General features: G+C 37.0%; 1 protein-coding gene across 5 annotated transcripts in view; it reads right to left on the bottom strand.

Annotated features, from left to right (window-relative positions):
* Positions 1–24845, bottom strand: part of LOC150089645 (complexin-like) — a 650426-nt gene that overhangs the window by 112188 nt on the left and 513393 nt on the right. Inside the window, exon 1 of one of the 5 annotated variants that reach the window (XM_090389576.1) lies at positions 22027–22180. The exons of the other annotated variants lie outside the window; for them this stretch is intronic. The gene's annotated coding sequence lies outside the window, so the exon portion shown is untranslated. Of the gene's footprint in view, positions 1–22026; positions 22181–24845 lie in introns of those variants that run through there. 5 annotated transcript variants of the gene reach the window in all.

Raw genomic sequence — 24845 nt, 5'->3', positions numbered from 1 at the left:
AGCAAAAGTTTCTCACCCTGAGATTCACTGTAGTATTTCTACTAAAGAGTACACTTTTCAAAAACTAGTAGACACTAACCACACATTCGTGAACAAAATCCTGGAGCGCGGAAAACGTGCGTGCACACTGGACGGTGGCCATGTTAACTCCTTCCCGCAACAGCATAATCGTATCTTCACTTATCACTTGTTTGGAGATTCGAGTCCCGTCAATGACTGGGGGAATTTCTAAAAGTCTCTTCAGCCGAGGTCGTAGTTAGATAATCTCGGGTGGAGGGATTAGGCTTTTCCGCGTGAATTATCAGTTTCGGAAAACATGAAAATCTAACTATAAACATGAGGCAATATGGTCAAAGTAGCTTTTCTTCTGATTATTACTTTCGTTAAGACACTCCACATGTCCATACTTTCCTTAATAGTATCTTGTTTCAGAATCTCTGCCAGTCCCTTGTTCACATGCATTATCTTTCTCGGCGATCAGGACTAACAGCGAGTTCGCAACAGATAAAGCAGATACACAGGAATGCTGTGTGTGTGTTTGTGCGCGCGAGAATGGGAATGACAAAAGATTTGACTGTGAACGCACATGGAAGTCGGTGCCAGACGCGCAGGCATGGGGCATCTAGGAAACTGAAACCCTGCTGGTGTTTTCACGTAAGACTGTGTCTCGGGCGTATCGAGGTTGGCCCAATAACTAAATTGCATCCAGCCAACAGAAATACTAGAATCGGAAACAATTCGTTGATGCGAGAGGCCAACTGAGGCTGGTAAATATTGTGTAGGATAACAGAAAAGATACAGTAAGTCAAATAACAACCCAGTGCAACAAGGGTATCCAAAGAGGCATTTGAGAAAGCATAATCTTAAATAATAAGCGCAATCTTAAATAATAGCACAATAACTAGAAAATAAACAAAAAAGGACAGTGGAGTCAAGGAACGGTTTTTATTCCTCGATTAACTTAAACATTTGATAGGATTCTTTGAAAATGCCTTTCACGGGAGAGAAACCTCTTGTGAGTGCGGTTTCTACAATATACATGCCCAGTCTGATAAACCCAGGATTCTGATGTTTCATGAAGGAAGGACCAGAATGTGGCGAAAATATCTTTAGTCCATGGACCCTTCTTGTCAGATGTCAACAATGCAGGGTGCCGATGCAGTAGTGTGGGTAGCGCTTTGGTGTTGTGCATTGTCCCTTGACACTAGTGCAGCAACATTTGGATGGCAGAGGTTTTGTTTGTTGTAATTGCTCCAGATCTGATTTGGAGGCTGCTTCGAGGATTATATCCCTGTCACGGACCTTTCGGACACTTTTGATTTTTATGTTTTCCGACTTTGGTTTTAAGATTTTCAAGATTTTGTCTTTTACGCCATCGCTGTTCACGATATCACTAGGGAGGAATCTTGAGCATTCTGACGGCGGTCGCATATGATAAAGTCTGAGGAGTCCCTTCAAAAGGGGCCTGGGCCTGCGTGGTAGAGGTAATGGTGTTTAAGGCCTCGAAAGCCGGGTTGGTTATAGTCGTCGTGAGGGTCGCATTCGTTTGTCGCAACTGCTCGTCCGTTGATTTCAGTTGCTCGTTTTCAATTATCGCTTCATACAACATCTTTTCCAGCTCCAGCAGTGTGTAATACGTAAACACTGGAAACTCCACTATTATCGCTGTAAAGACAGCTCTCCATTTTACGAGTCTGGATAATTCGATGGCAGAGGTTTTATGTAAAAATTGTTTGCGACCGGCGCATCTCTTCATGGTTTCAGTGTATCCACCTGCGAATGAGCTCTTCCAACAAGATAATGCGCCATTCCACAAGGCCCGAATTATACCGAAATGGTTCCAGAAACATGAGAGCGAATTCAGCCTACTGCAATGGCGTTCGCAATCCGATTCAATGCTTCTGAAATGAGCTCTTTGAAGTAGAGCCCCGCAAAAAACAATGCAACAGCATCCCCGTGTCACGCTTTGGATACATTGGTAAGTCCACGGCACTACAAATTCATGCCGTTCTGAGGGCTAAAGGGGAGCTATTCACTATTAGTTAGGTTTACCTAATAAAGTGGCTACTCAGTGTAGATGCATTATGGATGAACCTATTCAGTAACACAACATAAATTTTTAAAAATCTGATTTATTCTTAGCCAGAGATTAAAATCATTTTATACAATTACAAGAAAACTGATCTTTAGAGGGTAGTTTGGTGTTATTGTGATTTTTTGGTTGACCAATCAGGGGTTAATCGTTCTCTTATGATATCTTCTCCCCTCTCTAACTTTCCTAGACATTCTTATCACAGAGAGAAGTGCTGCATGTAACTAAAGGACTGGCAGAGAATTGCTGTAAAGTAATATACTTGTTTTACTTAACAATCCAGTGATTACAGAGAGAACAATGGCTAACTTACCGAAATAAATATCATATAATGGCAATCGAAATCATGGAGTCTCTAATTATTCGAATTAAGAGCAGTTGAAAATTTATTCGTGACTTCGTCTTAATCCTTTCATCTTCGTTGGTTCTTCTCCCAACTTTCTCCGTTGCGTAAATTACTAAAACATCTGAAACTCTCATAACAGCAATGTTTGTCTAGCCAAAATATAACGTAATTACCCTAATCTGTCTTTATTTCCAGTCCCTGGAATTTATTTATCACTTCTAACGTAGATATGGTGAAAGAATCCAGACATACAATTAACTGTTGCGTTGTATTGCAATTATGGAACATCTTTCATAAAATATTATAAATATTTCCATTTGCGTTAATGGCACAAGTTTTATTTTGTTTCTGGCTGCACTATAAACATCTATGCCATAATTTAAGTTCCAGAGAATTATCAATATGATTATTATACAGTAGTAGACAATAAATGTTTCTCAGATTCACATGCTCACGGTTTCCATAAAATAGTTTTCAGGAGAGAATATAGTTCCAGGGAAGAGAGAGAAAATGGAGAATACATGATCCGGCTTTAACAGATTGGTGTATAAAAATATAATATTTTTGTCTATTGCTGGAGTATATTTGCGGATTAGGTTTCTTTTTATGTAGTTCATTGCAGATTTCATTACTTGATAACTGAGTCCATTCTTCATCGTTTGCTCTTTTAATAACTGGTCTTCGGTTAGTGCTGGGATAGCTGTTACACGAGGCAGTTTCGTTGCTCCTTCTTCTTCTCCTCCTCCTCCTCCTGTACTTTCTCACTGCCTGGTATTCCCGAGTGTCATGGAATCCAACAAAATGTTATGTCAGTGGGATTTGTTTAAGAGTTCTTGATAAGAATGCAAATTTTCTGAAAGAAACATTGACAAGAGAGGCTTTTACTCCGTACTGATAAGACTGCATTAAAAGAATTTGAATAAATTACGGCAGGAAATGGCCATCGAAGGCAGAATATCATTTGATCAAGTTGAATGGCATGACGTTCTAGAAGAAAGTGTACTGTCAAGAATATCCTTCTCAGAACTTTATGAAAGTACATCTACATGGTGTGGCAGGAGAGAGAGAGAGAGATGCAGCTGCTCTACTACTGTGAGGGCCGGTCCTCAGTTTTCATATACATTAAAAGAACGAAAAGCACTTCAATTAATTTTCAGAGAATTCAGTTTCAATCACGGGTCCCATACGCATTTTCAATCTGCGGAAGACTATGTGGGTTTTCATTTCTGCTGAAATCGAATCTAAGAATGATTAATTACTCAGAATTAAAAGAATTGAACTGATACTAAGAATGCGCATTTTCTAAACCTGTTGATGACGTGGGACCTTGATTTTCGAATGCCAGCGCTTCAAACTGGTAATCCAGTTATGTTATGAAACAAAGTTTAAACTATAAATCTCCCCCACACCAAAAGTGTGCTTATATATCAATAATAAAAGTTCTATAGAGTGCGTCGTCCCTTAATTTTTTATGACATTCGAAATATTTAGCCTCTTTCTCAGGGGGTTTTATTTTTCATGTATATGTTGGTAGGATCGTTGTTCTCTCCATACCGGATGGAAAAGGCGTGAATTCGAATCTCGTCTATGAAGGAAAGAATTTTATGGGTCTTTTTCACAAAGTGCCTGAGTTAGTCAGTCTCAGGCGAGGCAGATTGGTTTTTCCCCCGAAAACTCGAGTTTTTCGTCCATAAAACAGAAAATCGACCTCAGAACCCACGCAGTTTGCTGACAATATATGTAGAGAAACATGGCATTAGTTGCCAATGCTCCTAAAACTCAACAACAACCAACCAACCAACCAACCATCCATCCATCCATCCATGTATATAAAAATATGCTAACATCTTGTTTGTACAGCAAACTTTCATTGTCCATTAAAAGTTGAACTTTTAGCTTTTAAGTTTTAATGGAACTTTTAGCTTTTAAGTTTTAATGGAACTTTTAGCTTTTCTTTGTTTTAATTATTTTTTTTTTATTTAAAACAAGACTCAAAATCCATTCCCAATGTTTCCATGCTGTTTCTCTTTCGACAGTGAACTTCATTATTGTCGTCAGTTACTGAAGAATTTACTTTATGCCGTTGTTCTTTGCTGGAGTGTTATGCTCCAGCATCGATCAGATTGAATAAACAAGCAAAAAAAAAAAAAAAAAAAAGCTGCGTTCTTGATGTTCTCAGATAAAATGGCAGGCGGATTATTTATGCGAAGCTGGGTTACGAATCGCTATATTCTTCGTAGTGAAAGACATTTAGAGCGATCTGGCCAGCAGCTGTAAGTAACAGGGCCTCTATCCAGCTTTAAATCATGTCACTCCTGGCGACGTTAATATTCTTTTCTATATATATATATAGTTGGTGTGTGTGTTCAATACAATCAATGAATCCCTCCAGATGGGGTATAATTTCATCAATCAAACAGTGTCACCTGATCGGTGTGTACATTCCATGCCGCCTCATTCACCGTCAGGTCCTTCTGTACGGAATGTCACATTTTTCTCTGGGCGTATTTCAAATGGCGGCCTTAATAATAAAACCAGAAGTCCCGCTTTCGAAATCACGCCAGTTTCCATGGTTACCGGGCAGTTGACTTTAAAAACTCTGCTGCTAGCTATCAGGGAAAGGCTCCTTTTATCAACTAAAAGAAGACTTCGAATTTGTTTAATATCGTTAAGGGATTTGTTTTTATCGTACATTCGAAATAATTACATGGAAAAACGACTTAAAAAACAAAACAAGGAACTGAGAGCATATAGGAGTACACACCGCCTTCCTACATGTGTGTGTGCGCTCGCGCGCGTAGCTACCTCAACATCTAACTGCTGCAATGTCGTTGATTTTGCTCACGAGGTGCTTACTACATACTGTTAAGTTTATTGTCAAGCAAAATTAAGAAAATAGCTCGCAGTTGGTAAGCCAATGAAGACACAAGCGTGTCTTAAGCTTAACAAAGGTCCAGGAAATCCTTTGTAGTCGGATTGATCATTATTGGGGATTTCAGCCATCCATATCACATCTACTTTAGTATATTTCAAATAGCTAGGGGGTTTTAAGAGGCACCTAGGTAGTTAATAGAGGCACAGTTAGTAGTGGGATAGCGGCGCAGCTGTCCCGATTGAAAAATATGTCCAGGAAGTTTCTTTGTAGTTTATGAAACGAGTATGTCCTTAGCTGATAAGGTCCATAGCTTAAGGTTTATTAAGGGAAAATCTTGTCTGACAGATTTGATTGGAAACTATAATGTGGTTACAAAGGAACTGTATGCAAAAATAATTTTGATATCATATATTTGGATTTCAGGAAAGCTTTTGATACTGTTGCGCATGGAAGACTATTGTACAAATTGGAGCAGAATGGTATTAAGGGTAAGTTGCTACAATGGATAAAAGGGTGGATGAGTGGGAGACAGAGTGGTAATCAACGGACGCTGCTCTTCGTGGACTAATGTTGCGAGCGGAGTCCCCCAGGGTTCGGTGTTGGGTCCACTGTTGTTTTGTATATTTATCAATTATATTGATGAAGGTATATCATACTTCATGTCGCAGTTTTCAGATGATATACAGGTTGGCAGGGTTGTTAATGACAGTGTGCTACTGCAACAGGATCTAGATAATTTGGGTAGATGGGCTGAGAAGTGGCAAACTGAAGTTTAACATTGACAAATGCAAAGTACTGCATATGTGTAGAAATAACCCCAGAGAAACATACCAACTGTGTGTTAGTATACGTAGGGTGGTAGTAAACGAAAAAGGCCTTAGTGTAATTGTGCAGTCAGATATGAAGTTTTCTGAGCAATGTAGACAGGGTGCAAGAGCAGGTCATGGAGTTTTGTCAATGATATATAGGAATTTTGCTAGCAGGGAAAAGGAGATGATTGTCCCTCTGTATAAGGCAATGGTCAGGTCACGCCTTGAGTACTGCGTACAGGTCTCTGGGCCTCATTTTAGAAAGGATTTACTTGAGCGTGTACAAAGGAGGGCAAAAAGATTGGTGAGAGTAACGAAGGGGTAATCTTACCAATAAAGGTTTAAAGTTCTGCAAATTGCAGCGGCTGGAGACTAGGCACCTGCAAAGTGATCTGATTGAGGTATATAAGGTCTTGAATGGAGTTGAGATTATGAATCTGAGGGAGCATAAATTCAAATTGAGGAAAGACAGTTGTAGAATAGACGTGCGGAAATTTGCCTTTAGCGAGTGGGTGGTTAATTTCTGGAACAAACTTCATCTGTCGCTGTGGGAGTTGATAGCTTAAATAAATTCAAGGAGGAACTGGACAAACATTTAGAGGTAATGTTGTGTGAAATTGTTTTTTTATTTATTATTTTTTTTCGCTGATACTACATAAGCTCATACCCTTGCTTTCTTGCATCACATGCCTCTATTACTATTATTACTGATAATGAGTAATTTCAGCTCTTTCGATTTCAGAGACAACTTAATAGCCTGTAATTTATGGAAATTACATAAAACTAGTTTTAGTAACTTCTCCTGTTTTTACAGATGGTGGAATTTCTTCCCAAAAAAACAAAACTTCTCCTTTCGGCTTCTAGAAAAGATGCTCTCTTTCTTTCTTACTACCAGAGAATAAAAAGGAAGTAAAAAAGATTCTAAAATAAAATAAAACACCATTCGTGCAATTCTGAATTTGGTAGTTATTAATAAATACATTTTGCCAACACCGGTAGGTGTACTTATATCAATATATGTGTGTTTTTGGAAGTGTGGTCAAGGGATGAAATGTATAATCTGCAGGGCAAAAAACCCCGGAATAACACTGCAAAAAAAAAAGTAATTTCTTTAAATACTTCTACGTATATGATTACTTTAACGGCGCCAGAGCTTGTCACTTATATCGGTATATGTGTGATTGTGGGCTGAATTGCATATTCTGCAGGAAAAAAAAAAAGAAAAAAAAAACGAAATAACACTACTCTTATACTCCTCTGACTGAGATCCGATAACTACGCCTCGTTGGAGAGGACTAACAATTTCCTCCAACAGTCAACCGGAATCGAACCCAGACTATTCCAAACGAATGGCAGACGGCTCTGGTATCGCGTGGATGAAGCTACCACGAGGATCTTACCATAGAGCACTTGCCGAGTAGTCAACACGAGGGTACAGAAGTACACGCATTTGAGGGGAAGTGGTTCAAGCCACGTGGCTAGTAAATACAGTGATATTCTTGTATTATCTGTATCTTGAACTTCTAAGACTTGATCAGTCGTCCCGGAGTATAAACCAAAACTTTATTTCATTTTTAACTTGTAGCAAGAAGAAAGGCCTTTTAACGAATACAGCAGGCCAAGTATTGCGCTATGTGCTTAAATTACTTTTCGCTATGTAGAATTTGAAATATATCACCCGCTTAAATGATAATTGTATCAGAATTTGATTAATAAACTGGGATTTTCGAGCAAATTCCAGTTAAATATATTCCGACAGACCTTGTAAGTAATTTAAATCCCTAGCCGGTGTATTTATCAGAGAAACTAGATCACAAACAGAAATTCTCTCCAAATATAAATAATAACAATAAATCCTAGTCCCAAAGAGGTGGGTGCAACTGCGTATCCTTCAGAGTCGTGATAACTTGGGCCCTCTCTCTCTCTCTTCACTTCCCGCACGTGAGCTTGCGAACCGGAATATATATATATATATATATATTCTGTTCCGGAATGCAAGCGTTCGATGCATTACATTTAATGTGTACCATAAAAAGTATCGTGTACATATCTCACTTGCCTTCTTAGTGGCTCCTGATAATAGATATAAATATTACTTTCATTCTATTTTTACACGACAACAGCATCCGAATACCACGATTACTCAAAGCTATTGTAGAAACTGGAATATCGCAGTCGTAAACCGAAATATTATGTCGGCCTGCTTCGAGTGACTTTCACATTTGCTGAAACCAGACTTCCGATATTCACAGAAATAACGCGGGAACTAAAATATGATATTATTAGGCGGCATATGAAGAATACCGCGCGCTTAAGATATCTCTCACGTATATCGCGTGGAGCCATGCACGAAGAGATACTCGTATAATAACACACCAAGTTGCTTTGTATTGTCCACGGTTGATGGCTGGTGCTAGGTTGATGCGTTAAATGAGGCAGTTTGGAACATTTGGCAAAGGCCCGTTATTGCGATAGCATCACGTCTGCAATATGCTAAGTGGCGCGAGCGATTTTAAAAGTCTGCGCTTCATCATGATTATGTTGCACTCATTTGTGGGACATAAGTTCGATACGATAAATGCCTACGAATTCAATGAGGTTAATAAAAAATCAAAGCTTTGTAGTAAAAAGCCAAACGACAGAAAGAATCATTTGTAGTAAAAAGCCAAACGACAGAAAGAATCATTTGTAGTAAAAAGCCAAACGACAGAAAGAATTATTTGTAGTAAAAAGCCAAACGACAGACAGAATCATTTGTAGTAAAAAGCCAAACGATAGAAAGTTTTGTAGTAAAAAGCCCAGACGGCAGAAAGAATCATTTGCAGTAAAACTATTACTCAAGATTCAATATGGTTATCAGTGCAAAAGGAATTAATTGCCAACTTGGAAAAAAAAAAAAAACAATAAAAGGTATCAGAATAAATTTGCTTTTATTAAATATTAAAATTAATTCTGTAAAGTTAAATTACATTAAATAGCATAAAAATTAAAACATTTGTTATAAAAAGTTTCAACTGCTTTCTTTAATGGATTTTCTGTTCCTCTACAAATGGTGAACGCTGCCAGCTGCATATGTTAAGGTACTGTACCTATATGAACCAGTGCTGTAACGATTAGGATTTTGGATGCTCAAAACGCACACAAATGTTAAACAAGGAAACATTAGGTGATATACCAAAACCATATATTTCTTCTAAGAAACGTATTTTGCTTTTAGGCCTTATCTTAATACACTTTAGTGTCTTCACGGACCAAAAGAAAGGAAATATAATTCGTGCGTTGAAATAAGTGAATATAGTACGGTTTCATTTTTAGATAACAGGGAACGAATAAACTGAAATATATGTAATATCTAAAATATATAAATTTCACAATTTTGAGTTTACGAAATTGAAAGCAATGAGGCGTGGTCAAATGGATTAGTATAATCTGTATACAGGTATTATAGTAGCAAGTTTCGTGCAAATTTATATGGGCAAGTGCAGATAGGTTAGTTTTAAAGATGGAATATCTAAATTTATTGATAAAATTCCTTACACTTTAAACCACAATTTTCATCATCGACATATCTTTTTATTACAATACAGTCCTCCCAAAGCAATTTGCATTATAAAATAAACACAAAGCCGATAGAGTGCCAATATATAAAGAAAGGGGCAGCATTTTCTATAGAGTTGTCTTCGAATATTTATTATAATGCCAAAATATTATTATAATGGGAAATGGAAAAGGAAAATACCTAAACCAGAGTTATAAATCAACGATCCACCTTTCCATTGGTATAATGGAGTCTCCGAAACGGCAAGTTTTATCCCTCGAAGCTGCATATATTTCATATCGACCCGATATTCACACACAGCATGGCCCAGGAACGTTTTTTATTCCTCGATTAACTTAAATATTTGATAGGATTCTTTGAAAATGCCTTTCACGGGAGAGAAACGTCTTGCGAGAGCGGTTTCTACAATATCTGCATCGTTTCATAACATGATTTACGAAATGTTAACATAAGCTGTTTGAATTTATACTCTTTTGCGGGATAGACGCATTAATATTAAGAATAGAAAACAATTTTGAAAGTGAAAAAAAAAAAGAAAAGAAGAATTAAATCGTCAATGCATTATAACCACGACGAAAACAACAGTTTTATACAAGTACATGTAAATCAGCCAAATTGTGGTTAGTCAAATAACATTAGGCCAAATATTTCTCAAAAATAATTAGGATTTATTATTCACAGAACCTTCATCTGTATTTCATCAAAATACATCAACGTTGCGTATTCTATATACCGTAGTTTTGGTGTGTTCTGCCAAAATGCAGATGAATGTTCTGTATGTTTGCTTGTATACTCTGAGTGATCACTGAATTATGGCCACTTACCTAACACCATGTTGGGCCACCATTCGCATGGATAACAGCTATTTGCCTAGACATTGAATCCAATAAATTTCCGAGGACGTCCGTAGGGATCTGCAGCCATGCTGCCTGCACTTCCCATTCCAAAACATCCCACAGGTGTTCAGGTCAGGCCGAATATGGAGGACAATCAAGATGGGTGATATTTTCACTGTGTTTCTCGAACCACTTCTGCACAGTGCTGGCCTGATGACAGCGCATTATCGCCTTGGAAGATCCTGTTTCTGTCCGGGAATAAAATGTAACATGGCAGGGTGCACTTAGTCTTCTAAGAATTGTCAGTAGACCACACCAGCGAAAGATTGGTCCATAAGCACCATCCACGCCTCCATACGATCTTGCCAGTAAAGCATGCCTTATACAAGCAACCACCGCCAACTGCCTGGATAGTGGGCACCATGCACGATGAGTCCATGGACTCGTATTGCTTGCGCCATACACGAAGGCGCCAGTCGGCATGGCACACCAGCGCACTCGTTTCCAGTCCTGCAGTGTCTAACCAGCATGGTGTTGACACCACGACATTCGCCATCGACGATGATCAGCTGTGAGGAGAGGCTATCTCTGGGGTTGTCTGCTGTAGAATCCTATACAACTGAGTGCGCGGCGCATCCTCCTTTGAGATATTGTACTTGTATTGCGATGTCGAACAATAACCTGTCGTTGAACACGTATAACGCGCTGTACTCTTCGCTTACTAGGAACATCCACCTTGTGTCCTCGTGTATTCCTTTACAGTTCTGTTGGCGGAAGATGGTTTGACCCGTTCGATACCATTCTTTGAGCACCTTAACCATAGTGGGCCGTGACCACTATGGTTAAGGTGCTTTCTTTCCGATATGGAAGTACCCGACGTACGAGCTTCCACAACCATATGTACCTGAAGTTCAGTAGAATACACATGCGAATCAGCAACTTGGATCTAGGGGACCATAGTTCTTTGCCGTGGACAAATATGTAATCCAGATATTTATACTATTTATAAATATCAGCGGAGAAGCTTAAAAGAATTGAGTAATGTCTAAATTACTTAAAAACATTACTCCAAACCTGAGAAACAAATATCATTTTAATTTTGTTTTAACTTGCTACGGATTGCTTCTAATTGGCAAAAAATAATTAAGTGGATTATGAAAGAAAAACAATTTAGCATCAGCGAAAACAGGCAGAATAGATTACTGCGGGATAAACAAATTACCTTAATAGGATTATAAATTACATCACTGTATAATCGGCTAGCGTTCTGGCTAGAAGAAACTCTATTCGAAGATTACGACTTCCACTCCAAGTAACCACATCTAGTTAGAACGAAGAAGTGAAGAATCAGCACTAGTACATCAGTTAGAAGTGGAGGTAACTAGCTAAGTGGTTATTTACAAATCTGCACATTAAACCCCCGCAGAAAAACATTATTATTAGTAATAAACTCTTGTAATGTAGTCTAAGTACTAAACACACTCTTTCCACTATATTAATAATAAAAATCAAGGGTCATCTATTAAATGATCCCTAGAAATTACAAAGAAATCTCTTCAAAATTAGACACGGAAATGAACAGTGAGGAAAATGCGCACTACATTAATCTCTCAGCTATTTAAGAAAGAGCTCACGTCAATTTAAGCAGTCCTTAGTAAGAAAATGACTGAAGGCTTCCCATGGAAATAATTTCATACGAACATAATTGGACCGATATTGAAACAGCTACTTTTTCAACGCATGCAATAATATTTCCAGAGTTCCCTTTCTACCGCATCCCCCTCGGGGTAAAACCCAGCAAAAGTAACGAATCGAGTATATAAATATACGCCAACAAAACACAGATGCATGTGGTTACTATCCACCCATAAAATTGTGCGGTTTTTTCCCCTGTAGTGATTATGATAATGCTACTGCCATTAACTGTTCTTCAATATTTCACCGCATAATTTGATTTCAAATACACTTTGCATCGAATTAGATCCCCAGACTTTGCCGAGAGCTCTTCTTAAATAGAAAATCGCTGCATAATAAGAACTTGCCATGCCAAGCGCAAACACACGATTTCATCAGTCACCATCATTAGGGCGGATTTCTCAAGCAGCTTTTTTTAAAGTTCTCTTTTTATAAATGAGACGTTTAAGTTTCCTTAAGTTTTTTCGCTAACTTCATAGCCCGAAGTCAACGGTCCATAATTTATATAATCTCCTCCCCCCACGTTTTTCCTTTTCTTTTTTCCCTTATAGTATAATATTCGAACTCTATCAAGAGATTTCTTTTCAATTGAAATCATCTTTAGACCCATTGGATTTCTTCTCCACTGCTTGTAAGATTTATATATCTTTGGCTTATTTATAGAAGCAAAAAAAAAAAAAAAAAAACAGGAGGAGACTAGGAAATAGACGGCGCCTGAACAGATATATCTTTCAATACTAGCTTGCAGGAAAGGCTTTGGATGGGTGTGACGCCATTAAGCCGGCTGCACGCGCATATGACGTGCCTAGCATCGTTAGTACGGGAATGAAAAAAACATTAAAGGGCTTATTGTTACACCTTACGTGATGATTTATCTACAAATATACGCAGAGGAGTAAATGGTTCAAATACCTGAGCTTGTTATTAGATTTAAGCACATTAAATGAAGGCTCAGTGCTGTTCGTTGATATATGGGGTCCAATGGGTGATAAACGAGCGAGTTTAAATAAATTCAAAAGTAGAAAGGCTAGTGATTAGACCAAAGTTTAAAACAAGCAAGACTGAGAATCATAATGATCATCACATTGTCGTTTGTTTCAAACGTCCCTTCATTTTATTTTTAAACATCACCACCACATTGACTCACTGTTTCAAATACCTTATTGTTAAATCCATAATATCGTTAATTAGTGCATTCTTGTTTTCTAGTGCTGATCTCAGACAGATGTTATGGTATTTTCCCCACCGAGTTAAGGTTTTTCATCCCAAACAATGTCCACACACACTTCTATAAATAAAACCTACATTAAATACCATACTATGATCAAACCAATAATCCCAAAAACAACAACAACGTTCATCAGAATATGCATTTCATAAAGATATAAAAGTTCTAATGATATCCAAGATGATTGGCTTCCACGAGAGCAAAATTCAAATATAACGGGCGTGTAACTTTTCTTGGAAGACGCCCATGGTACGTCTTTTTATCCCGAAGGTTACTGATCGAAATCGTTTCCACTAACTGTGAGAAACCAGGGCAAGAAATAAATCAGCGTCCAGCTCTTGCGTGCAGAACCTAATTTAGGCACACAGGCTTCCGAGTTGTGTTCTTCGGAATCCGCATTTAGTCCCTTGTGGTTAAATCTATTTATAAATTAGCATCAGACAAGAGTTAGACATTTTTCTTCTTCTTCATCTCTACTGTAGTCGATTCCAGAATTTCTTCCGTTGGCCAAGAATGGCTGAATTTGATGTCCCTATAGATGTTAACGTCAGATGACGTATGGAAAAATTCCAACCTCTAATTCGCTGAAAATTGCGTGCGTACAAGGTTTTCGTGAGCGGTGGACAAGAGAAATTAATTCTGTATTGAAAACCTTACCATCAACAGCTTGATGGTAAGAGGACTTAACAGAAACGACTGGCAATGTTTTTCGTCAGGGGTTACGCGACCCTCTATTGTAGGTGGAAATTAAAAACGCATTGTAATTTAGTTGTCCATTCCTCTATGCCTTTGAACAATTTTGTAATCGAAAAAAAGTTTAAAAAAAAGAAAAGAAAAAAGTCATTTTTGCTATTAGCAGTCAGACTACGCTAACAATAATGCTAGCTGGTTAAATTTTATCTGTTACTCCTTCATAGAGATATTATAGAGACACAAGCTTAATTGATTAATTAACTGAATTACTGATTAATTAATTAATTCTACATATTTTAAGTTCTGTAGAAACAACTTACTTTTGTTGATACCTTAATTAGTCGACTCAATTCTCATTTACAACTGGAAGTGCGTTTTATTTTGGAATATAAAATCCATTAATGTACGACGTCACCAAATACGATTTCCAGCACTGCTGGGTAACAGAAATTACCACGAAAAGTGAATCTATAAATTAGTTCAAAAGTAAAAGTGAAGAGACTCCCGCGTGGTGTGGTGTACGGTACGCATGCGTACTAAGACTACCTTGCACGCTGTTTTGATTATTTATATGAATAAAAAAAAAACACGAACTCCACAAATCCCCGTGGCTATATATCTCAGTAGTATCTGAGAATGTTTTTTTTCTATTTATTTATTTTTTATTGGAGTCAAGAATGTCGTTTCCAGCAGCCAGAACTCAACACGCAGTTGCTGATATGAAGTAGATAAAAATATCCATTGCTTCCTTTCTACTTCATCAGTTTCGGTTATCGGGTTGGCGACTATTGAATAACTCATGTCACGTTGGTCAGCTTTTCTGTTGAGAAAGTCAGATGGGAAGAGAAGCGGAGCACGTGACATCTACAGATGCGCGCGTATCAACCCTTGGTTAAGATTTTGTTTCCGGTTCAGTTCGGTTGTACAGATTTTAAAATTTGTACAACCGAAATGGAGATAGCTCTCATTCATTATGCATATACCATCCAGAGAGAGAGAGAGACACACAGAGAGAAATTGGTTATGAAGTTCATGCGCGTGACTAATAAAACTTTTTTTTTGGAGAGGAGCGTGCACTCATCTGTTAAATATCAAACTCTCGCAGTAATTTCTCTCACTTTGTGTGGAATGCGTGACTTTTTTGCGGTGTTCGATTTGAATTTCATTTACTCAAGCGACCTTCCGCATTGGTAGAGGTCAGTGTTTGTTTTTTCTTCCCCTCCTTTTTTTTTTTTTTAAGAATGATCTCAAGTATGAAAAGACGACGCGCATAAGTATCTCATACAATCGAACACTCCTTAACTGCTTGTAGTTCTTCACTGCAGAGGTCCCAGTAGATCCGGGACTTTTTGACGTCAATGCCGCAAAGGGCTGGCAAGTCGCCAACCATATCTGGGACAGTTCCCGATTCTAATGTCCCCTTCTCTTTATCCATCTCTCTCTAGCGGTGTATGTGCGTTCGTCAATCTAACTCGTGCTTTGCGTTTCTCCGCTTTGTCTGGCGTCTTTCTGTAAAAGTTTTTTTTTTTTCCATCTTCTAGGGAACTTGTGTTGTGTGTTTCTGTCGAAGAAATATATCTTTCGTTGACTGATGGGTTTCTGTTATTTAATTTCTACAGCGGTGATCTTAGTTTTACAGTCCATTAGCATTTATCGATTTGTACATTATTTTTAAATTAAGAATTCTTTCTGCGTTCCTTTTCTAATTTCTTTGGATATAAACTATAGCTCGTAAAGCTCACTTCGTGTGAGTATACATAACCAAATTAGATTTAGAACTTGCGTCATTTGCTACCTACATGGCCATTCCATAAACAATAAAAAGTGCCCCAGTGCCACATAAGGATTTAATGAAATCACCGCTAGGAGTAGAAAGACTTTGCAATTGCAAAAAGTTTTTATACGGGTGACCACACCATAAAATAAAGAGATTTTTTTTGCTGATAATTTACTGATGGACTTCGTGAAGTAAGACTGGTATTAAAAACCAGGATAAAATATTTATTTAAATGAGAAATCTTCATTTTAAAGAATATATAAGCGCAAAACTCTGAGATTTTCTACTTTAGACTGTTTGGTATTCTTCCGAAGACTGGGTAACCATAGCAACAAAGGCGCATGCATAAATATAGTGGAAGGTTTGTGCCAATGTTTCATTGGGATATTCCTATTGAACAAATAGAAAAACTAACAGCACATCAACCACATGGAAAGCTAATGGTAAAAATTGCCTTAAATATTTATGGAAACAAGATGGATTCCTTTTTGCATCATTTATCTCTCTTGATCAATTCTGCTCTTTAATTCTGTTTAATAAATTCATTTCAATTATCGTATAATATGACGCGATTTCTTTAAAGACAGAATGGATTCACAACCTGACAAGAGCCTAGCCTCTTTGTTCCATAGTTTTCACCATCATTGTCGCATGTCCAAGATGCAGTATCAATCCGTTAACATACAGGCTTACTGAACAGTGTGCCTCCAGATCAAAGGGACACATTCGATGACTGCTTTAGTCGGACAAGCATCAAAATAGCAAAAGAGAAGGACAGTAGTGTGTTACAGTTCAGTGGCGTTTGTCATTCTGTGTAGGGGGCCGAAAAAACAAAAGAGACAGTAACATTTCCAATTTTGGGACAGACACTAAAGCCTGTTAGCACGCCTCAGTTGAGAAGGACTTGATGGACAAAACAGATTTCACAGTTCTTCAATAACTTGTTAAATCAAAGCGATGAAAAGCCTGAATTTCTTGAGAGAGAGAGAGAGAGAGAGAGAGAGAGAGAGAGAGAGAGAGAGAGAGAGAGAGAGAGAGAGTTGTTTTTTTGGGACTAAAAATAACGATTAAGTTAAAATGAATTCCAATGTATTACAACAACCAGCGAATTTATAACTTTTAATGTATAACAATTACAATGTAAAGTGAAGTGAATCTTAAGCGGATACGAATTCAAGTTTTTAGCAATAACGGAACTGTATTTTTTAATTAAAATATAGTTTTAATAATTGCAGAACAGATTATAAAAGGGAAGAATTGCTGGCACATCAGACGTGATTAAAATCTAAAGATAGATAAGATGAAGCACATTTTAGAGTAAAAGCATCGATGGAACGAATCACCAACCCGATCGTCCAGAATGAAATTTCCTAATAGGACCAGAACATTTTAAATAAATGAAGGAAATTCTGTGCTTGTGTTTCCTTCTCGGGACTTTTTCAAGAATCATGATGAAAGGAAAACAACTGGATGAAATCAGCTGGGAAGAAAATTGGTTTGTCCTACCATCCTCACAGAAGTTCACTTCTACTTTATGTGGCTGTAAAAACAATAGTTCTGAATAAAGCAAGTAGTAAGATGAAATAACATTTGTTTTTATTACCTGTTATTAGATAAGCCACTAAGTTATGTTGTAATCAAATTAGACGAGCTGGTTGTGGGTAGAAATATTTACTATCATCGTGCGCTTACTAATTAACCACGATTCATTACTAACTAAAGTATTCGTTATGCAGTTTATTCGTATACATTTTGGCTGTGTCAATCCTTTCTGTTAGAAGAGCGTGCAATTTTTCATCAGTCATTCCTAGTAAATAGGCGAAACTAAACAGAACTCAGCATATTATTAAAGTGAATCTTCAAAGACATTTGAAGATTCACTTTAATAGTTTGTTTATATTCGCCTGTTAGTAAGGAAAATCTTGAAACTATTTTTATCGTGCAGAAGGTGTTCATCATATGATGTAGTCGGGCTTTATTACTAAACCACGGATGGAAATATAACGAGAGAAATACGTGATATGAAATGGTAGAAGCTCCACACTCTGAGAATCGTTTCATTATCTCATGATAACGAACAAAGCTAGAAACCAGGCACTTTCTGACCTGTCTAGACATGGTAGTATGTGTCAGGGAACTTTGTCTGGTTAGACAAAGTCCCTTGTAGGTGAGATGATGAACTGCTTAGGAAGTCCGGAGGGAGGGACCTTAAGTACAACATCGTTTATCGTATGCTGCAAAACTGACCGACATTACTAGCTATATTGAACTTCGTAATCTTTTTTACTCAGCAATATATTTTTCATAAAAATGATTATAGATTATTAGAGAGAAGAGGAAATACTCCTAATGCGGATACATTTAAGTTTGGATTAGTTTCGTGTTTTACCAATCAGCTTCCCCCAAACATTGCTACTTCACTCGACTCCGTGGCACAGGTCGGATTACCCTCATTCAGCATTTCCTGAACGAACACCTGAAATACTTTAAAATTTAATATAAGTCAGGTTCTGTTTAGCAGTGCGTTGGAATTTTTCCAAGCGCTGAAAAGTAATTTGTCTGGACAGAAAGCGAAATGCCTATAACAAGTGTATCAAATGAAAAAAAAAATACATTGGGGTTAAGGGAATGATAACAAATATCTACAAAAAATGAAGAATATGTTAAATGTGCAGTTGCTTTGAGAGAGAGACAACTTTGGGATTTTATGAAAAAAACAATACTCAGAAGATGTGAGATTAACTAAGGAACTGGGTGATCCCCGATTTCCAATAGGAGAAAGAGAGATGTGATGACTTGAACAAGAGCAGTAAAGAGAAGAAGAAAGAATTACCAAAGACAATAAGCAGTCATCACCGAAGAAAGCTGCTACAGGAAGAATCCGCTGACCGCACACAGTTCTCCATCATTACTCGCACATTCCGTCTAGGATAAGTTTGAAACAAACAAGTAAATGCGGTTATAATGAAGCATTCTGGCAGTCGGTTAATTATGAAATAAATCAATCTAGATTAGCGGAAGAAGTGGCAGGTGTTTTACTTTAATCAGTCGGCTTACTTTCTGTTGTTGTGGAGTATCCCATTCATTTTGCACTTGTTCTTAATGAGTATTTAATGATGGCAGAAGACAGCCTACTGGTACAAGCTAAAACTTATCCCAAGAAATAAATGACTGGTGCCAGTCTGACTGTCGAAAAAATGGCAACGAAGTCTGTGTCAAAAGTTTCTTAACGCACGGCCATTAGGGTCATTGGAAAGCAGAAAAAAATCAAGAAAACTTAAGTTCACTTTTAAATATCTTTGAAAGTAGTTAGTTTACCAACTCAGAGTTTGGTAGCGTACAAAACTATGTTCGTGCAACTGATAACTTTCAAACGTTACACACCGATGTCAGGTCACAAATAAATAAGCATGGAATATGTAGAACGGAGATATTTAAAAAACTCAAGAAAGTTTCGATCTGTTATTCTCAAAAGGTCTCTCTTCTCTCTTTCTGCCATATTTAAATATAAACAAGTTTTAGCATGCGATTTGAATGATTATTAAAAAAAGCAAACCTTTCACATTTCTTAAATGATGTTAACTGAAAAATCTAACTTAAATAGGGTAGCATTGTCCGCTATATTATATATCTTTCGTAGTTGGGTCCTATATACAGATGATGCAACAACGAAACAGACAATAGTCCAAACAGCAGTCTAACTCATCTAAAAATCAATACGATGGAAGTTCACCAAACAAAAGGCGAACGGCTATTAGGAGGAAGGAGTCTTCCGATACGAGCCAAACTTTATTGAAAGGACATCTTGAAGTCGAAGGCCAGATGGCCTGAATGAATTCCGAAAGGGCACGCATCCTTTGAACACCACTTAGGTCTGGTGATACGAAGAGGTCACAGATGTTTGCATCGAGTGTTCGAATAGTTTGAGCACAAAGAAGCGGCGATCAAATGGATGGCAGGTAAGAATAGCGCTGTGAGATTCGATAAACACCAGCGACTGGCTCACAATAAACAGAGAAAAGATGGAAAAAGAAGAACAGGTTTATATTACGATCGAGATGATGATGACTGTTCATTATCTTAACTTTTGTGTTTGTATTTAATCTGTTTCCACTGCGGAAAAGCCGCATCTAAGTGGAAACATTAAAGTAAAGAAATTTATTCTACTTTAACGCATTTAAATAAATTCCATAGTTTTTCAACATCGTAAAACCTACACTTTTCTAACCATTATTCCCTTTTAAAATTACTTTCCAGATGATTTGTGAGTAATTATCAAGTTACGATGTTTCTTCATTAGAAAACTCTTAGAGCTAAGTTCCCAGTATGATTAGCATCGCTATTATATTATATTATATTATATTATATTATTCACACATTTCTTGTTTCTCTCATAATGGGTAGAAAGTGTTAACAATTCAACACTAATATTTTAACAGAACTCCACTGGGTTGCTCGTCGATAGTCAGAAGAAAAGGTGGTTTTGAACAATGTTATAGCAAATTCTTGATTATATTTACACCTTCATAGTACATTTATGCAAATAACAAAATTAAGACAGATTGCCTTGTATTTATAAAAATGGATTGTTTCTATTCCATACTTGATTAATGAAGCATAGATTTGATATTAAGTTCATCATAAATTGGTCTAGAGAAATATTAAAAATATAAGAATAAGTTCCACCCATTTAAGAAGTTCAGTTATTAACCCACTAAATCCCCCCCCTCTCGCAGGTGGTGAGCCGATAACATTGCTTTTCTCTCTCACAGTGTATGGAAAAGGCTTAAGGTCAATTGTACAAAATATAAAAATACTGAAGTAGAACTGAGAGGATCTTTGATGTGCTTTTTATAGAACCGAGTAGGGCTGGTTGGGCTCTTGGACCAATAGTCAAATATACCATGGAACAGATGCATTTCACAAACTACACTGTATACTGACGCCGTGGTTTTATAAATAAACGTGAGTTTGTTTGCCTCAGGGCAAATTCTAAACAATCCAAACCAGATAAAAAGAGTTCAGTGTATTTAATAAGCACAGAACATTGCAGCAGTGAAGTCGGTTCTGCCTTCTTTTTTTAAAAAAAATTCTGGTTTTAACTTAGACAAAAAGAAGGAGGCGTATCTGAAGTAAAGTGACTGCGAAACGTTATACCTTATAATGGTCAGAAACTTTAATAAGAGAAAGATTTTGAAAATCAGTGTTGTACAATAAACAGTATAATTCCCATAACGTGAAACTGATTCAAGCTAAGTTTGTCTTTCCCGATCCAGACATTTTTTTTTAAATAACTGATATCGAATTGATGCAAAATTCATGGTACATAGCTTACAGTCAAGAATATTACAAGTCACCGTGTGTGTGTCTTTAACTATTACGTCACAGTTTGGTTATGCACAGCCGAAACTGAAATAGCGCCAGTTACTAACTTAACTTTGGACCACTATTTAACTATCATCGAAAAACTAACTCAACTAACTCCTTTGGGAGCCACACGTCTAAATTATATAAACTGATATCTTAAATTCAATGTACGTTTAAATCTATTAAGGTATTTTACAAGCAGCGAAGCAGCGATCGATTTTATTTGTAGCCCCCTCAGGGAGAACGTGGATGTACAGAAGTATGCGCCAATTCTTTTGCATGGCAGTGCAGCTACAGAAAATTACAACTTCTAAATAAGATATAAAATGGGAAATAATTTATAAGGTACTACTTAAAGTTTCCTTTATCTTAGAATTTCTGGAGACTTCAGAAAATGGAAGCAAGAAATTAAGAGCAGTAGTTAAAAAGAGAGCGAACTTTCCTGCATAACACATTGTAATACAGCAAAGCAACATTTACAGGATACACTTTCTGAGTTTTATTATTCACTTAACACGGGAGATTAATGTCTACTTTATAATTTCTCCCCCTTTTTTTAAATATGGCAGTTATATTTTAGTCCTCTTTGATAACGGCTATGCTACATATTGATCCGTTCTATGTTCAATTTAAATAAATAAGAATTTCTATATGATTATCCGCTCGTATAAAAAAAGTAGAAATATTTTCACGCTACTGATATATAAAATCTTAGTAACGTACTTAAATCTTCGTTAAATTTAACTTACCTAAAATTATAATTCCTCTAGATGACTTTCAGTTGCGACTATAACCATCATCAGTACAACTAACTTCTCCTAACAAAACTTACCTTCTTTGTGAGAATCTTACTATTTTGATCTCAGTTTTCTACCTACTCTCGACCCCTGGACTCGTGAGGTGTTTTGCCGCACGTCTAGTTTCGCATTCCCGTTCGTGCTACCCATCCCTGGTCTCCGCCCTATTTCTCTGTGACGTCGTTATAGTTTTGGACCCCTGCCAACCGCCTTCTGCGTTTTGCCTCCGCTATTGCTGCTCACTTACCAGACATTATAGCCAATGTACAGTAGTCAGTATATTATTATCGCCCAGTTTGATATCTCAACCATTATAATCTCCTCAGGGAAATTACAATGATTCCACAGTTATCTTAGTTTACTAAAGTCAGATAGTCTTATGATTTATACCCATGAATGTCTGGGTTCCTGTAACTTGCAACGCCAAACTGCCAAAACTACCATTATACTGTATATGTTAGTTTCATTTATCTTTCTATCTGGCCATCTTTCTTTGTATCCCTTTCTTTCAGCCCATGTCTTTCCTTCGGTCTTCCATATCGGATCCCTTTTTATTGCTTGGCCCTATCTATTTTTGTTAGTCCCTATCTGGCCCTTTATTTCTGCCTACCTTCTGGCCCTTTACTTCTGTCTGCCCTCTGGTCTTTTATTTCTGTTTGTCCTTGGGTAATTTCTGTCGGTCCTTAACCGAACGTCTCGAGGTCTGTCCCTATCTGACCCTTTTATCAGTTTGTCTCTATATGGCTCGTCCTGTTTTACCGCTATTTGATCCTAGTTTTCCTTCTGTCTTTATCTGACCCTCTCATTCTGCCTGTCTTTATCTGACCCTCTCATTCTGCCTGCCTTTATCTGACCCTCTCATTCTGCCTGCCTTTACTGATCTACCTATTGCTCTATCCTTATCTAACCTTTCCATGTAGTCCGTCCTAATCTGACCTTCCCAATTAGTCTGCCCTTCTAAATAATAAGCTTTATCCACTATCTAGTTTTTCATTTCTAATACTTTGATTCTAGTGGATACGTTTTACAAAACAAGCCCATTCTCTCTCTCATATATATATATATATATATATATATATATATATAGTGATGTTCCTTGTATATGTTATTTCTTGCCACTTTAGTCATCGGAATATAGTTTCCAACTGCGACATACGCATCAATCATTTTTGTATGACTTGCTCTATTTTGCATTAATAAATCATTGCTCTATTTTGACAATTATAAATTACTTTTCTTTTTCTTCTCTGACCTACATTTACAAAATTGGGCAATTTATAAAACTCAAGGCAATTAATTTTTCCGTAAAATTACAGTACACGAAACCCTACGCTGTTATCTGATGAGGTCAATAGTTATAAATTGCTCAATACCAAATTTCTAAAAATAAATAAATAAATAAATATGAACAATTACGGCAAAGAATAGCTTGATATAAACGTATTTATTCTAATCGGTATTTTCGTATTTTTTCACTTTTTTAAAAATCCTAAATCGGTTTTATTGCTAAAAGTAAAACTTAAAAGTTCAGTTCGGAAAGCCGAACGATAATCGAGAAGCGGATGAATTAAAGTTTAAAGGTAGAATTCAAGGATTTTTGTAAAGATATTTTTTGTTGGGTAAGTTGAATATAATGCATTAACTCTCATCTGAGTGGAAGGAAAATAATTCAATTTTTATCTGCCAAGCACAAAATAACACAAATATAGGGAATGTACTTTTAGATAGGTTCTTAAACGCTCATAATAGTCAAAACAAAATCTCTTTTGGGTGAATACGCAGTTCTATTACCATAATGCAAGAGAGATGGATATCATATCACTAATCCCTGTTCTTTGAAACTAAAAATCAATTATACGACGCCTTAATAACTTTATCTTGAATAAAAACAACAATTGGTTATCAGTTTCCATTAAAGAAACCTAAAAGTAATGCGGCCATTAGTACTGGTATTTTACTGAATGCTCCCATAGGGGCACAGAACAACAACAATCCAGTAAGACCCCCCTAATCAAAGAAAACACATAAAAAAAATTATATTGATGGTGGTGTATGTTCAGTTACAAAGAAACTAAGGCTACATGGCATCAATATATTGTGTCTCTAATGGTGTATATTCTTTGGTCCGTTTATTGTTTTCTTGATGAAAACCATGCAACCCTCGCCTGAGATCGACTAATTTAGAGGCTTTACGAAAAAGAGCGTAAAATTCTTGCGTTATTGAAGGGATTCAAGCTCAGGCCTTTTCCATTCGGTGTGGAAGGAAGAAGACTGTAACTATCGTGTTACCTGCGAGGGAAAAAATGATATTTTTATTTTATTTGTGTGTATTAGTAAAGTAAAGGCCAAAACGAAACAAAGTTTTATGTTGCGTCAGCCAAGAGAAAAAAATATCCCCCCTAACACATGCCGTTTTTATGTTCTTATTCACTAGTTTAAACACATAGTCCAAAAGGTATTCAGATGTGGGCTCTGCGCTGGAAATAGCAGATTCACTACACTGTGCTCATTACATCACTCTTTTATTGAGGGCTCTTTGTGACACGCAACGTTGTCATGCTAATACAAATACCTCTGGGCACAGAACAATCATACAAATGTCTCTTCCCATCTACAAAGAATTTTCACAGTGGTGAAGGCAAGTAAGAATTGTTCAGAATGTTATAATGAACAACAGCTACATTCACGGTTTCATCGATAACTATGTAAAACCGCCGGTAGCATCCACTGCCACCATCGAAATTCATTATTGGAAAAAACAATCTGGGCCA

This window comes from Mastigoproctus giganteus, chromosome 2, assembly GCF_048544385.1.
Source record: "Mastigoproctus giganteus isolate SK-2022 chromosome 2, ASM4854438v1, whole genome shotgun sequence".
In the NCBI taxonomy this organism is placed as follows: domain Eukaryota; kingdom Metazoa; phylum Arthropoda; class Arachnida; order Uropygi; family Thelyphonidae; genus Mastigoproctus; species Mastigoproctus giganteus.
The sequence above is the reverse complement of the archived record's forward strand: the minus strand, read 5'-3'. Positions and strand labels throughout refer to the sequence as shown.